Genomic DNA, 12,480 nt, shown 5'->3' with positions numbered 1-12,480 from the left:
AGCGAACACACGCCGAGCGAATGTTAAATGCTAAAATAAATAAAAAGACCATTAGTGATCGAACTTACGACCTCAGGGATGAGTCGCACGCTGAAGCCATTATTCCAACTCTGTTCTCACAGAGCACATGTAAAAGTCCACTTGGATAAAAATTATGTTAATAAAGTTAACAAGACTCGACAATGGTTCACGGTAAATGAAATGTTTAGTAAACAAAACTTTTAAGACGAATTCTCCGTCATTGTAAGGTTAAGTTACATTTGTTGACACAAACTAATTTATTTTATATATTTATACAATATGTAGAAATTATACACAATAGCGTAAAACGTATTATATTTATTATAAAAGAGGAATGACAAAGCTCATACTGGTGCAAACGATACCAATGTTTTTCAGATTTCTTTTTAAGCATTATTTAGTTACATTCAATATATAAAAAAATCAATGGCGCTACAACAACTTCATGATATGCATGTATTGCAATTAAATGCGCACATAGAAAGAAAGTCTATTGGTGCACAGCCGGGGATGGAACCTAGGACCTCATTGATGAGACGCTGAAGCCACTAGGCCAACACTGCTCTCATTAAATATTACTATTTGCTGGTAATTCGTGTTATAATTTGAAGGTATACCAGTTTGAACGGACTGAGTTACGTTATGTAAATTGTTGTTTTGTTTTGTAAAGGTACCGAAGATAATATTGTCTTAAATTGAGGCCTCGACTTAACCTCGTAAATATAAAACAGTTGAAGTTGGTAATGAAATTTCAAATAGGGCTTGACAGTTCTTATCAAAGCTAAATTATCACATTATCGTGACAAGTTTGTCGAACCAAAAGTTTATTATTAATTTTGAATAATTAATGACTCATTTAAACAAAAATACAAAACCAAAGTAGTAGGATGCTAGAAAGCAATGGAATGAAGCGTACTAAAAATAAGAAAATTACATAAATTTTAAAAGCGAAAAAATAAGACGAAAGACCAAAATTTATAGATGTCTTACAATATAAAACAGTAGTGGCAATGGGCGGGGCATATAGCAAGATACACAGATAAAAGGTGGACTTTAAAAACAACCGTATGGAAAGGACCAAGGGGAAGAAGGAGAAGAGTGCGCCCCAAAACGGTTGATAGAATAGAAGCGGTAACAGGAAGCGAATGGAGAAAGACAGCCATGAACAGAGTCAGTTGGAAAAAGCTGGAGGAGACTTTTACCCGCGAAGGGTGCCGATCGACGGTACTGAATTAAGCTATAGCTAGGGTAACAAGATAAATAAAGTAATGTAAAAAATCTAAGCTGTATTTTATCTTTTTGTCATAATGGGAAAATAAAGGGGCCAATAATCCACTGGCACAAGCGAGTGTTGAGGCCCATACAGATGGAGAGAGCTTCTCGTATCCAAGATACGATTATTGAATATATAAAGTTTCTTCGTCTGAACATTGTTTTGTTTTGTGCCAGTTGCTGCCAAGACTGCAGTGCATGAGTGTGTTTTAATTATATCTGCTCTTCTAAGACAAGAATTAATTCAACGGAAACTAGAAAAAATATGTTGGCTTAAAAATTGTGGCTGAGAGAAACAATTTTGATCGTTGTAGGAAATTCTGATGATGTTTAGTCTTAAAAGTTAGTCCAAATAATTTTACTTTCAGCCCCAGCTCCAGTGCCCATATATGATTGTACTTTCTTTCTTTTAAATACTCACTCACATATTTTTTTAAGTTTTGGAAACGTTTCTTCAAATCCCTCAACACACAATTCTCTCGTAAATGCAATAAGGGCATTGCTCGCATCACGGTTTTTATCATTTGCATTTTCCGTCTTCCACAAACACTCGTAACTTCTATAAAGTTCAATGAATTTATTATTATCGCCAGCGCCAAGTTTAAAGGATTTTTCTCTGCGTCTGCGTCTTTAAAAGAAGTACATACAAATAACAGAAAACAATAATTTTATATAAAACTTAAACAGGTATTCCAATTGCCTGCCTAACATATTATTTATTAACATATTCAAACTCCAACAATATTTGAGATAACCTTAGTAATATAATCACTACACTCGAATGAAACATCTCGCACTCAAAACGGTTCAAACCGATTTGTACGATACTCGCATGGACATAAAATAATGTAATACGAGATCGTTATTAATACTAGTCGAGTTTCACGTAAGTAACATTTATGACTTAGCTGCTAAACTGACTTACTTCCACCAAAGTAACTGGTGGCTTGATGGCTGGAAGTCTTCCACAACCCGTTTTACAAGGCACTTGCGAACTAGCAAACTGTGGAATCTAGTCCCGGTGGAAATCGTACAATCGCACCTAGCGTTGCCCGATGTAGGTGCGGTGCTAATAATGGGTGTCCATAGGCTACGTCGACTGCCGTATTTATATTTTTGGAAATCAATATATTTTCTACAATCTATATTCTGTAATCTATGATCAAATTACGTTATACACTCGAGTGAAGTCTGCATCGAAAAGCTTTTAGTAAATTGACAAAATTCTACGCCCCGAATGGAGGCTGTATTCCGTTGGTAGTTGAAATACCACATACATGAATCAAATGGTGTATTGTTCTGTCTCGGGAAATCAAATGTCAGGCGTGATTTTAGTTTGAATAACACAGATCTAAATTCTATTTAATACAGATTTAGGTAAACCTTTGTTATAAATGAAGAGATTAAAGAGAACTTTCGTTAAAAGCAGTGTTGGCCTAGTGGCTTCAGCGTGTAACTCTCATATCCGAGACTGTGCATCAATGGAATTTATTGTTACATTTGCTCGAAAGGCAAACATCCCGAGGAAACCGGCTAGCCTTATACCCAAAAAGTCGACGGCGTGTGTCAGACACAGGAGGACCCACCTTCTTGCCTATTAGATTGACAATTGACACAGATAAAGAAATCTGATGTACAGACCTAAAAAGACCTTTTACTATTGAAGAACTGTGCTCCAGTAATTAACACACATTCCATAATTCGCCGTTGTTGGGTCAAACAAAATGGCTGACTAGCCGGTCGAGTAATTCGTATGATTTAATCATATCGTGATCATAATAGGGAAGTAGGTGATCAGCCATCTATGCCTGTCACACGTTGACTTTTTTGATGAAAGGTATACCAGTTTCCTGACGATTTCCTTTACCGAGCTACTGTTAAAGGAGCCCATAGAATGTCCATGGGAAAAGGATAACCTGTGACCTCAGGGATGAGGCACGCCACTCCAAATTAATACATAAAGTTGAATATTTTTGGGAAAATTAAGTGAAATTTTAATCCAATATTTCCTAATGAAACCAGATGTATTTGGAAAACAGCCAGAAACTGTTTTGGAACGTTACCGCAGGACAAGTGTTGACATTCGATTCGATTCGAGTTCCTTTTAAAGTTTTAACTGGCAACACTGTTTTGAACCAGAGAAAAAAGACTAAATTCAGAAATGACTGACTCTCGTACGTGAAACGGCTTTGACATGTGTAATACAGCTCGGCTTATGTCTCCATAAAGCGCATCCTAACCTCATTGCGTTATTATCTTGTGTTTAAATATTTAATTATTAGGAATTGACAACTTACTTAAACAAGGCAGGTACAAACCAGGTACTAGTAGTTGGTAATACACCGTCACTATTAACTGTACATTTATATAAACATGTTTACTGAGCAAACATATTATTCAATTACAATTATTAAATTTAAAAAAAACACACGCATAACATAAACAAGAAATTATTCTTTGTACTCCTCTCTCTAAACGCTTTACATTCATTAATTTTTTGGACTTAATCTATTAAGTACTTCATCTAAGACAACAAAAATGACAATTCGTAGCAACAGAATAGATAATTGGAGCGAAAATATAAACCATAGATTATATTAAAAATATTCTAAATTTCATAGAATAATCTTATCCATTTTTAATCTCGTATCGCATATGACTTACGAACATAACAAACAAGCAGTTTAAATTACTATACTAGAACGCGCGGATTTTTTATTCCTGTACATATGAAACTGTAAAATCAAACACTCGTATAAATAAAACTTTTCCTAAACAACCAATGACGTCACACGTAAATATTCCATAAAATCACTTTATATTCGTAAAATTTGCAATGTTTGTGACGCGATCTGGGTCTCCGAGAGCTGCTTCAACTATAAACAAACTCAGAATTCAAGAGTGAAGTATCAGAAATGCATAAATTGTAGACGGAGTTTGCAAATACTTTTTATGCCCTAGAAATGCTGATATTTATGTACTTTATGCTGTTGTGTATGTTCGAGATTTACATAATCTATATTCAAATAAATATAAATACGAAACTTGCGGATCCGTCACACGTAGTCCTGTACACACGTCTTATATACAAAGTATTTAATAATATAAATAATTCTCGACTCCCACTCCCACTTGAACACACAAAAAATTTCATCAAAATGCATGCACCGAAGACGTTTATTTGCTGTATATATAAATAACCTAGATACCGAATGCAGCGCCATCTGCCGGGATGATTCTAACCGGGTGAATCTAAACCATCCAGGACTCCACCCAAACGCATATAATAATACATTCAAATGAGAATGTTTAGTTTACAAAAAAATATTCTAAACTCTCGAAGCCTTAAACACAAAATACGTCCAAACTATTAAAGTTATATTACAAAAACACACACAGAAGATTTATATATAAACACTATTTAAAAACCTCTATGTACAGTATACACTTTGCTAGCCAGTGAACTGTGAAATATGTGTTTAATATGTATTGAATGTCAGGAGTATCTGTATAGTATTGTAATATATGTATGACCACCACACCACACCGCCACGAAACGTAGAGTTATGTAAAATATATGTTAATGTTAAGTGATACCCATAGACACTAAATGACAGAGGGTTCGCTCATTCACTTTTAAGAGTTGGCATGCTCTTATTTTAGTCAAATACAAATTAATTTGGTAACATTTTAATTTGTTGTGTAGCAATCTGTGGGCTAGATTTAGTTGTCTCTGGTTGGCACACAGGAGGCAGACGCCATTATACAAATTATGTTTTTCTCTTAAATTAAATTCCGGCTTAAACTAAAGAGGTCATTAAAAATATAATTTTAATATCAAGAGGCTCACCTCTGCAATACTTAGCAAGATTGCACTCTCACTTGTCATTACTTTCTGTCGCTATATCAACTCACACCAGAGAGTATACTAATGAGTCTATAAATAAAAATTAATCGCAAAATATAAAAAAGCGAAAAACTCGAAGGCGGGATTGGAGTATATATTAATACCTTGTCATTGAAGGTTTTTATGGAAATAAATATTGCACGGAAAAGCCTAAAATATTATGTTTAGCTTATAAACAGGTACGCTAAGTAAAAATCATATAAAGGCGAAACGATGCTCGCGGGAACACCTAGTGTAAAATAATTGAAATATGTATAAAATAAATGGAACATGTCACGCGATTCGTCAATTCGACAATTCACTATCGCACTAGACAATTTGTCAACTGTCGTTTGCATTGACAAATCGGTCAACTGTCATTTGTCAATGTGAAAACAAAAGATGTTGTGATTTAAATTTAAGGTACCTACTCTGTAGTCTTTACACAAGTCGCATTAGAATAGAAATGCATTCCCACGTTTATTAAAAACTTTTGACTGAACTTTCTACGTAAAACTGCAATATTTTGCATTGTTAAATTTACTTTACTGCAGTATTATTTCGGACTCTAGTTTGTACGTTTTGAATTCATAGCTTTCATTGTTTCATAGCTTTGAAATATGTACCAGAAGTTTCGTCAAGCAACTTTCAATTTTATTAGTCATGTTAGAGGATTTTGTACCGAAATATGGGGAAAATATACAAAAAAAAAAACATAAGAATTGTTTATGGTACAGATGCATGAAAAGAAAAATAACACAGTAAAGCTTATTTAGATCGTTCAGCTATTGCTCCACCAAATGGGAATGATGATAAAGAATAAATATTGGATGATAATCACGATATACGTACATAAAAAAAGAGATTGTCGAATTGTCAATCTTCAATGTATTATTGATAAGCTTGATTGTCTCTCTACGGTGAGTGTTCTGAAGACTTGTTAGGCTTGATCCCTCCTGACTCGGTTTATCATCATACTAGCCGTATTAAGTCAAAATTTCATCAGCATCACCTTTATGGCTGAAAGTCTTTCACAGTCCGTTTCACAAGTCACTTTTACACACTCAAAAAAGAGTGGCGAAGTGTCAGTTCTTCTCTTCCGTTCTACGCCTTTGATTTGAGAACTAGCAGTAAATGATTAAAATGTAGTAAATGATTAGAGGCATTATATTTATTTTTTTGACGTTCATAAGTGTACATTGAATAAATGATTATGTTTTTTTCTCTTACCAGCAAACATTCAAAGTCAGAGTGTACTCCTCTCTCAAAGACCGTCGCGCACCCACTAAAATGTGTGTCCATGGGCTGCGATGACTTGGATGTCCTGACTCGTTTGCCCCCTTATTAAAAAAAAATACTTTAATAGATCAATTACTTTGGGGAAATTTCAATACAAAATGTGTATAAATTGACGATGTAGTAACATAGGTAATGATTAAATACATATATGTGTAATTGATAACTTTTCCAGTACCTCTAAGACAAAAAACATTAATATATATATTTAAACTAAGCCATTGCCCCGAACAAAAACCGTCTCTAGTTTAAATTACGAGTATGCATACGCTTGGAGGCAGACATAATTTAATAATAATAATAATAAACCTGTTCTGGAAGTCAGTTTTGTGTATCTGATTCATGATCATTTGTTAATCTAATAGACAAGTAGGTGATCAGACTGATGCCTGACGCACGCCGTTGATTTTTGGGTCTAAGTCAAGCCGGTTTCCTCACGATGTTTTCCTCCACCGTTCGAATGTTAAATGCGTTAAATGAATGTTAAGTGGTGTACCACTGGGTTTTCTTTCCATGTGTGGTCATAGTATGATCTGTAGCTGTACACAGCTGGGGATCAAACTATGACCTCAGGGATGAGAGTCGCACGCTAAACAGACAGACATTATTAACCTAACATTACTTATATACTATTATTTAAATTATATTATCTAATGTTTTAAACCATTTCTCCACCACTTATTTCAATATATTTACGACTAAATATTATTCTTACAGTTTATTTTCGTGATGGGTCGGCATAATAAGAGATTTGTACGCGAATATTTCCGATAATGGCGGCGGATTGAATTGCCCTCACTCATCACAGTTAATGCTGCCAATCAATAAAGATGTCAAAATACGGGAATTGGAATTGCTAAACGTCAATAAGTGGAACCTATATACCCTTGTGTTGGCCAGGGGCTTGAACGGGCTCTTTTCCCTGAGAACTTGATGTAGACTTTCCATGTGTGAAATTAACATTCGCTTGAACGTATATACCCTTTATAGCCTTCGCCTAGCGTAGCGTACGACTGGCATCCCGAATATCCCTTTGTATACAATACGGTTTTGTGGTACTCCTAAACTTTCTAAAATTCATATAAACCCCCTAGTTTAACATAGACATGCATACAAATAATACAATTATTTCATTTTACCGTATTACTACTAAGGTTATTATAGAATTTAATTAATTGTAATATAATAATTACTTCAATTGTTATCGTTATTATATATTTTTGTTATTAATGGTTTCTAATATCTTCGAATCAACCGTGGTAGGGACAAGAAAAAGATGGCGCTTAACCGAACAATGTGACGGTAAATTTTCACTTCAAAAATTGAATTTGTCTCTTAAATGATAGACCTAGGAATAAGCTTTAGAGAGAAATTACTAGGACATTGTTAACGAAAACAAATATTCAACGCATAATGGAAAAATTAATATTGAAAATAATTTACAAATAGGCCCCCAACAATAGCCGTCGAGCATAACTCGACATGTGTATCAGACACAAGTCTGTTAAGAAAAATACTAATCAATGAACATATACAACAATGTTAGACTTGAGAGAGGTTTTTTGGACAGTGAAAGAAAACATCGTATGATAAATCGAGTCAGTGCGTGCAAGCTTGTCTTACTAAATATAATAAAAATAATAACTAGAAAAACACAAAATTATTTATATAAGCCAGAGTTATTGCGTCATTGGGTTTTTATTTCGTAAGTAAAAATAGATCTAATACGTTTTTAAAGGCGAGTGTTGCCTTTAATGCCAGCGAGTCGGTGAATGTCAAGTATTCCATATATTGTCGAGTGGTATTTTTAGGCCCAAGGGCTGAAGGTCGGAATGATTTATAACTGAAAGCTATATGATACTTTGTGAAGTATTTAAAAAAATACTCTGAAAACCCGTTTATTGAAAAAATCCATTACACCATTTGCTTTTAGTGTTTTTTACGTGTTCCGTCAAAAATCATTTATTCATATACGTAACACAATGGAAACTTATGAACGTCAAAAAATGTTTTTTTTATTTTATACAACGTTTGTAAGGAGCTGCAACCATTACACCTTGTTCCACATGACATCTTAAGTAATAAATAATAATAAAATAAATTAAAAACAAAGATTTGTCTCAGATTTTCAAAGATCCTCTATCAGCAAGAGGCATGGTGAAATAAGAGCACACAAATAAATAGTCGAAATAGGTAACATCACCGCATACACGACTTCAAGTCCGACCAGTCACCACAGGTAGCACCCGTTCTCGAGTATGACGCATGGCCAGCATAACTTCAATTAGAATGCAGAGTGTATTAAATTAACTAATATTACTACATATTTAAGTATCTTCCTATTAGTAACTATTATTGATATTATAGCGTAAGTAGACCTCCAAACACCAGTTCATGTTAATTTTGTTTTGTGGGAATTTCGTTTATAAAAACACAAATAACATTATACATAAAAATTATTAAGTCCTTTCATTATTAGCTATGTAATATTAATTCTTTCGTCGGCCCTTTGACAAATGCAGCCCTCAAATCCCGCTTTTCTCCCTATTGCTCTCTGCCATATATAGTTACTATGTTATTTCTTTTCAGGAATCGAACGGAGCTTGTAGGAGCATTGAGTAGCATCCTGCGACCGCTGCTGTGACTAGCGAGGTTTCGAGCACAAGGCACGGGTGGCGGATTGTAAGATATAAAATTGAATGAAAATAAAAATGTTTATTTAACAAATAAACGGCCAAATCGACAGTCACATTCACGTCTGCCCTCGGGGACAATTCCGGGACCAATTCCTTCCTAAGCTATGTAGGTCTTGCAACCACTTAAACAAGTGTTCGACATGCACAATTTCCGGTTAAAATCGAGGCTTATTTGTCGTAACCATGTAGTTTTAGTTCTCTACTTCTTGTTCAGTGTTTTGCAGATATTTATTGTTATAAATTTCATAATAATTAGAAATCGTTTATTGTATATAAAAAACCGCAGGTAAGCATGTCATATTAATTATCATGATAATAATAACAGTAAATTATAATCGTTGTCAAAACTTATGGTCTAAATACTGTCCCTATAATGGCAGACAAGGCAAGGCTTGTCTTTAAAAATTTAATCACCTTGAGATCATTACACGGCAGGGATCTATAACTTATAGGAAGGAGATTAGCTTCACTTATTAATATTAGTTGTTAATCTTTGTCGTTTTATTGTTTTAAATATTGCCCTGTGGGCTTTCTTGGATTACTTAGTAATAGTTTCAAACGCGAGTATTTCGTATATGGCATCAAGATTTTTGACAACCAATTTAATAATTTTTCATGTAGTTAATTAATATAAATACATATATCGGTAAAAAAACTTACAAAAATTATTTTTTACTTATTTCTTGCATGAGTTAAGTTCGGTCGCGGTTGTTGAAGGGAATTTCAAATATATTACACGCAAATGTTATATATTAAATGAAATTCTTTGTTTGAATCTGGGAGTCAACTAGCTTTATATTCTTGAACCCGTGTTATATATACAAAAAAAATATAAACGATTTTAAATAAAATCGTGACTTTCACCAGTATAATACTCGAAATAGAACTAATTCAAGCGTACGACCAAGCAGGCTCCAGAAGAGAAACCACTGCTTATATCGAAATTCGAACTCCCAAGCGAAATCAGAGAATTATCACTAAATAAATTCAAAGCCCTCGTTAAACGTAAATTAATCAATATAGCTTTTTATAAATCTGACGATTATTGAAATGATCCTAATCCTTGGGATTGATTTGCTCCAGTTCAAACATTTTGTGCGTTCAACTTGGCGAACACGCGTTGGCGGAGAGTTTCTTGCCAGTTCTTCTTGTAGAAAATTTGTATAATATATGAATAAAATCATTTTGATTTTGACTTTAATTGTTTAAAACATGAGCTTATAACTAACATACAATTAGGTGGAGTTAACATTAACAAAATACTAACATGACTGATCTGAGGGTTGTTAAATCTAAGTTACGAGTGAGTTAGTGAGTAATCTATAACCTATAAAGAATATAAATATAGTCTTCCTTTCGGACATTATTGGAACCAAGAATGTTAAGTTACAATTTATGAGAGTGAAGAAGACTCAAGGGCTCATTTTAGCTTCAAGTTTGCGATAATTGCTAAAATTTGGTTTGCACTTCTAATTATTAACTAATATATATATATGTGTAACTTCAATAATGTTATGTTCCATAACTCCTATCAGTCCTGTCCTGTCCCTATTTTAAATGAAAAAACTAAATGTTCAAATTTGAGTTTTAATTGAAGTCATATTTAAAAAAATATCATATATACATATATATTCGCTTCATAGGACTCATTGTCCTGGGATAGTCGTCCTTCATATTCCCATAATAAATGGCGGGCTTAGTCGCTTTTTTATTTATATTATAGTTTTTTTTTTCAAGAAAAAATGTACATAATACAAAGCGGTAAAGTCGAAAGACCTTAACCTAGCCGGACGACGAATGAAATTGGTCATGTATTAAATGCCGTTGCAGTGACAGTTATTAGTATTGTTACGAGCTAGGGGATCGGATAGAAAATGCCGTAGATTTATTCAAGGGTTTATTTCTTGGTAAATCAATGAGGAATTTATGGGCGCAATTTAACCGCAGAGATGCACTAATTACACACACAAAACAATCACTAATTACTTCACTTATGCACACTTCACACAGTACTTTATCACTTGTATTCACTTTATTTGCACTTTATCGCTTCGGTGTTCCTCTCGTGTTATCGCATTCAAAACTAAAAGCGACTAGTCGCGTTTCGGCTCGCTTATATATCCCTGGGAATAGTTCTAAACAATATTCGAGAACTTTCTAGGCGGGCTTGCTACTGAGTAGCGATTGCACAATTCTAGAACGTCCGCACTCTTTATCTCTTTCGCACGTTGCTCCGTCCTTGTCGTACGGCGTTCTAGAGTGCTCGTCTAGTTTCGAGAAAGTTCTGATCTTCTCTCTCTCTCTCTCTCTCGTATCATTTCGTCCTTGTCTCACACCTAGAAAGTTCGGTCTAGAATATTCCTTCATGACAGGGGTATAACTAGGCCTGAAAACGCCTGAAAACGGGTCTCCTGAAAACTGCACTACTCTACTACACATGTTCTGAAACCGACTGAAAAAAGCTCAGCTTCCTGAAAACTAGGGTAACATTATGGAAATTACAATTTTCTAATATGTGATTGACCCTCTCCTGAAACGGTCAGAAATTATATTACAGCCTGCTGAAAAGTTCTCTAACTAGTGGAAAAATCTATAAACATTGCAGTCGACCCGTCTTCGTAACAGTATTTTTAAAATTACCTGCCAGCCATAAATATTTAAAAAAATATTTTTCGTCCACCATCACCACCACCACCGTCCGTATTAACCAAAAGAAAAAAAAAACGATTTAAATTAAACCTTTCAAAGCCAACAAACATTATTAATCCAAAATGGTTCACATTTGCATGCATATGCAATAAACCATCCTCACTTAACAGGAATACGTCGTATTGTCTTTTAATAAAATAACTTTTATACATTAAAGTAAAACTACGAAATAGTACGTAATAAAAGCGTTTCAAAAAGTTGGACTTTTCAAAAACTGTAACGACGCCCTCATCCTTCTTAATGTTGTTCGGAAAAGTAATAAATACGGCACGACTTTGTGTAACTAGTTTTAACTTTGCTTAAAAACGTGACCATAAAATAAATTTGATTAAAATCTCTAATATTCCGTCTCTAAATCTTCAACTTCAGCGTGTGACTCTCATTGTAGGTTCGATCTGCAATTGTGCTGTTAAGGTTAAGGGAAATATCGTGAGTAAACCGGCTTGCCATTTACCCAAGAACACCTACTTTATATGTTCGCAGAGAATATTATTTAGTGTAGACTCCATGTAACGTCCCTCGATTTAACGTCGATCCTTGCCCGCAATAAACTCGATTGTCGCCATCCTGAATTCGAACTTTCTAAGAAATTCGTTCTTG

At 34.2% G+C, this 12,480-nt stretch overlaps 2 protein-coding genes across 5 annotated transcripts in view; one reads left to right on the top strand and one right to left on the bottom strand.

The window, feature by feature from the left end:
* Positions 1–12,480, bottom strand: part of LOC123717610 (pseudouridine-5'-phosphate glycosidase) — a 165,688-nt gene that overhangs the window by 96,237 nt on the left and 56,971 nt on the right. The gene's annotated exons all lie outside the window — the stretch shown is intronic.
* Positions 1–12,480, top strand: part of LOC123717612 (CD63 antigen-like) — a 70,263-nt gene that overhangs the window by 53,998 nt on the left and 3,785 nt on the right. For all 3 annotated transcript variants that reach the window (XM_045673688.1, XM_045673690.1, XM_045673689.1), the window contains one exon: positions 9,065–9,157. The gene's annotated coding sequence lies outside the window, so the exon portion shown is untranslated. The remainder of the gene's footprint in view (positions 1–9,064; positions 9,158–12,480) is intronic.

The sequence above is a fragment of the Pieris brassicae genome, chromosome 13 (genome assembly GCF_905147105.1).
Source record: "Pieris brassicae chromosome 13, ilPieBrab1.1, whole genome shotgun sequence".
NCBI classification, from domain to species: Eukaryota; Metazoa; Arthropoda; class Insecta; order Lepidoptera; family Pieridae; genus Pieris; species Pieris brassicae.
Note: the sequence above shows the minus strand (reverse complement) of the source record. Positions and strands in the feature narration are given on the sequence as shown.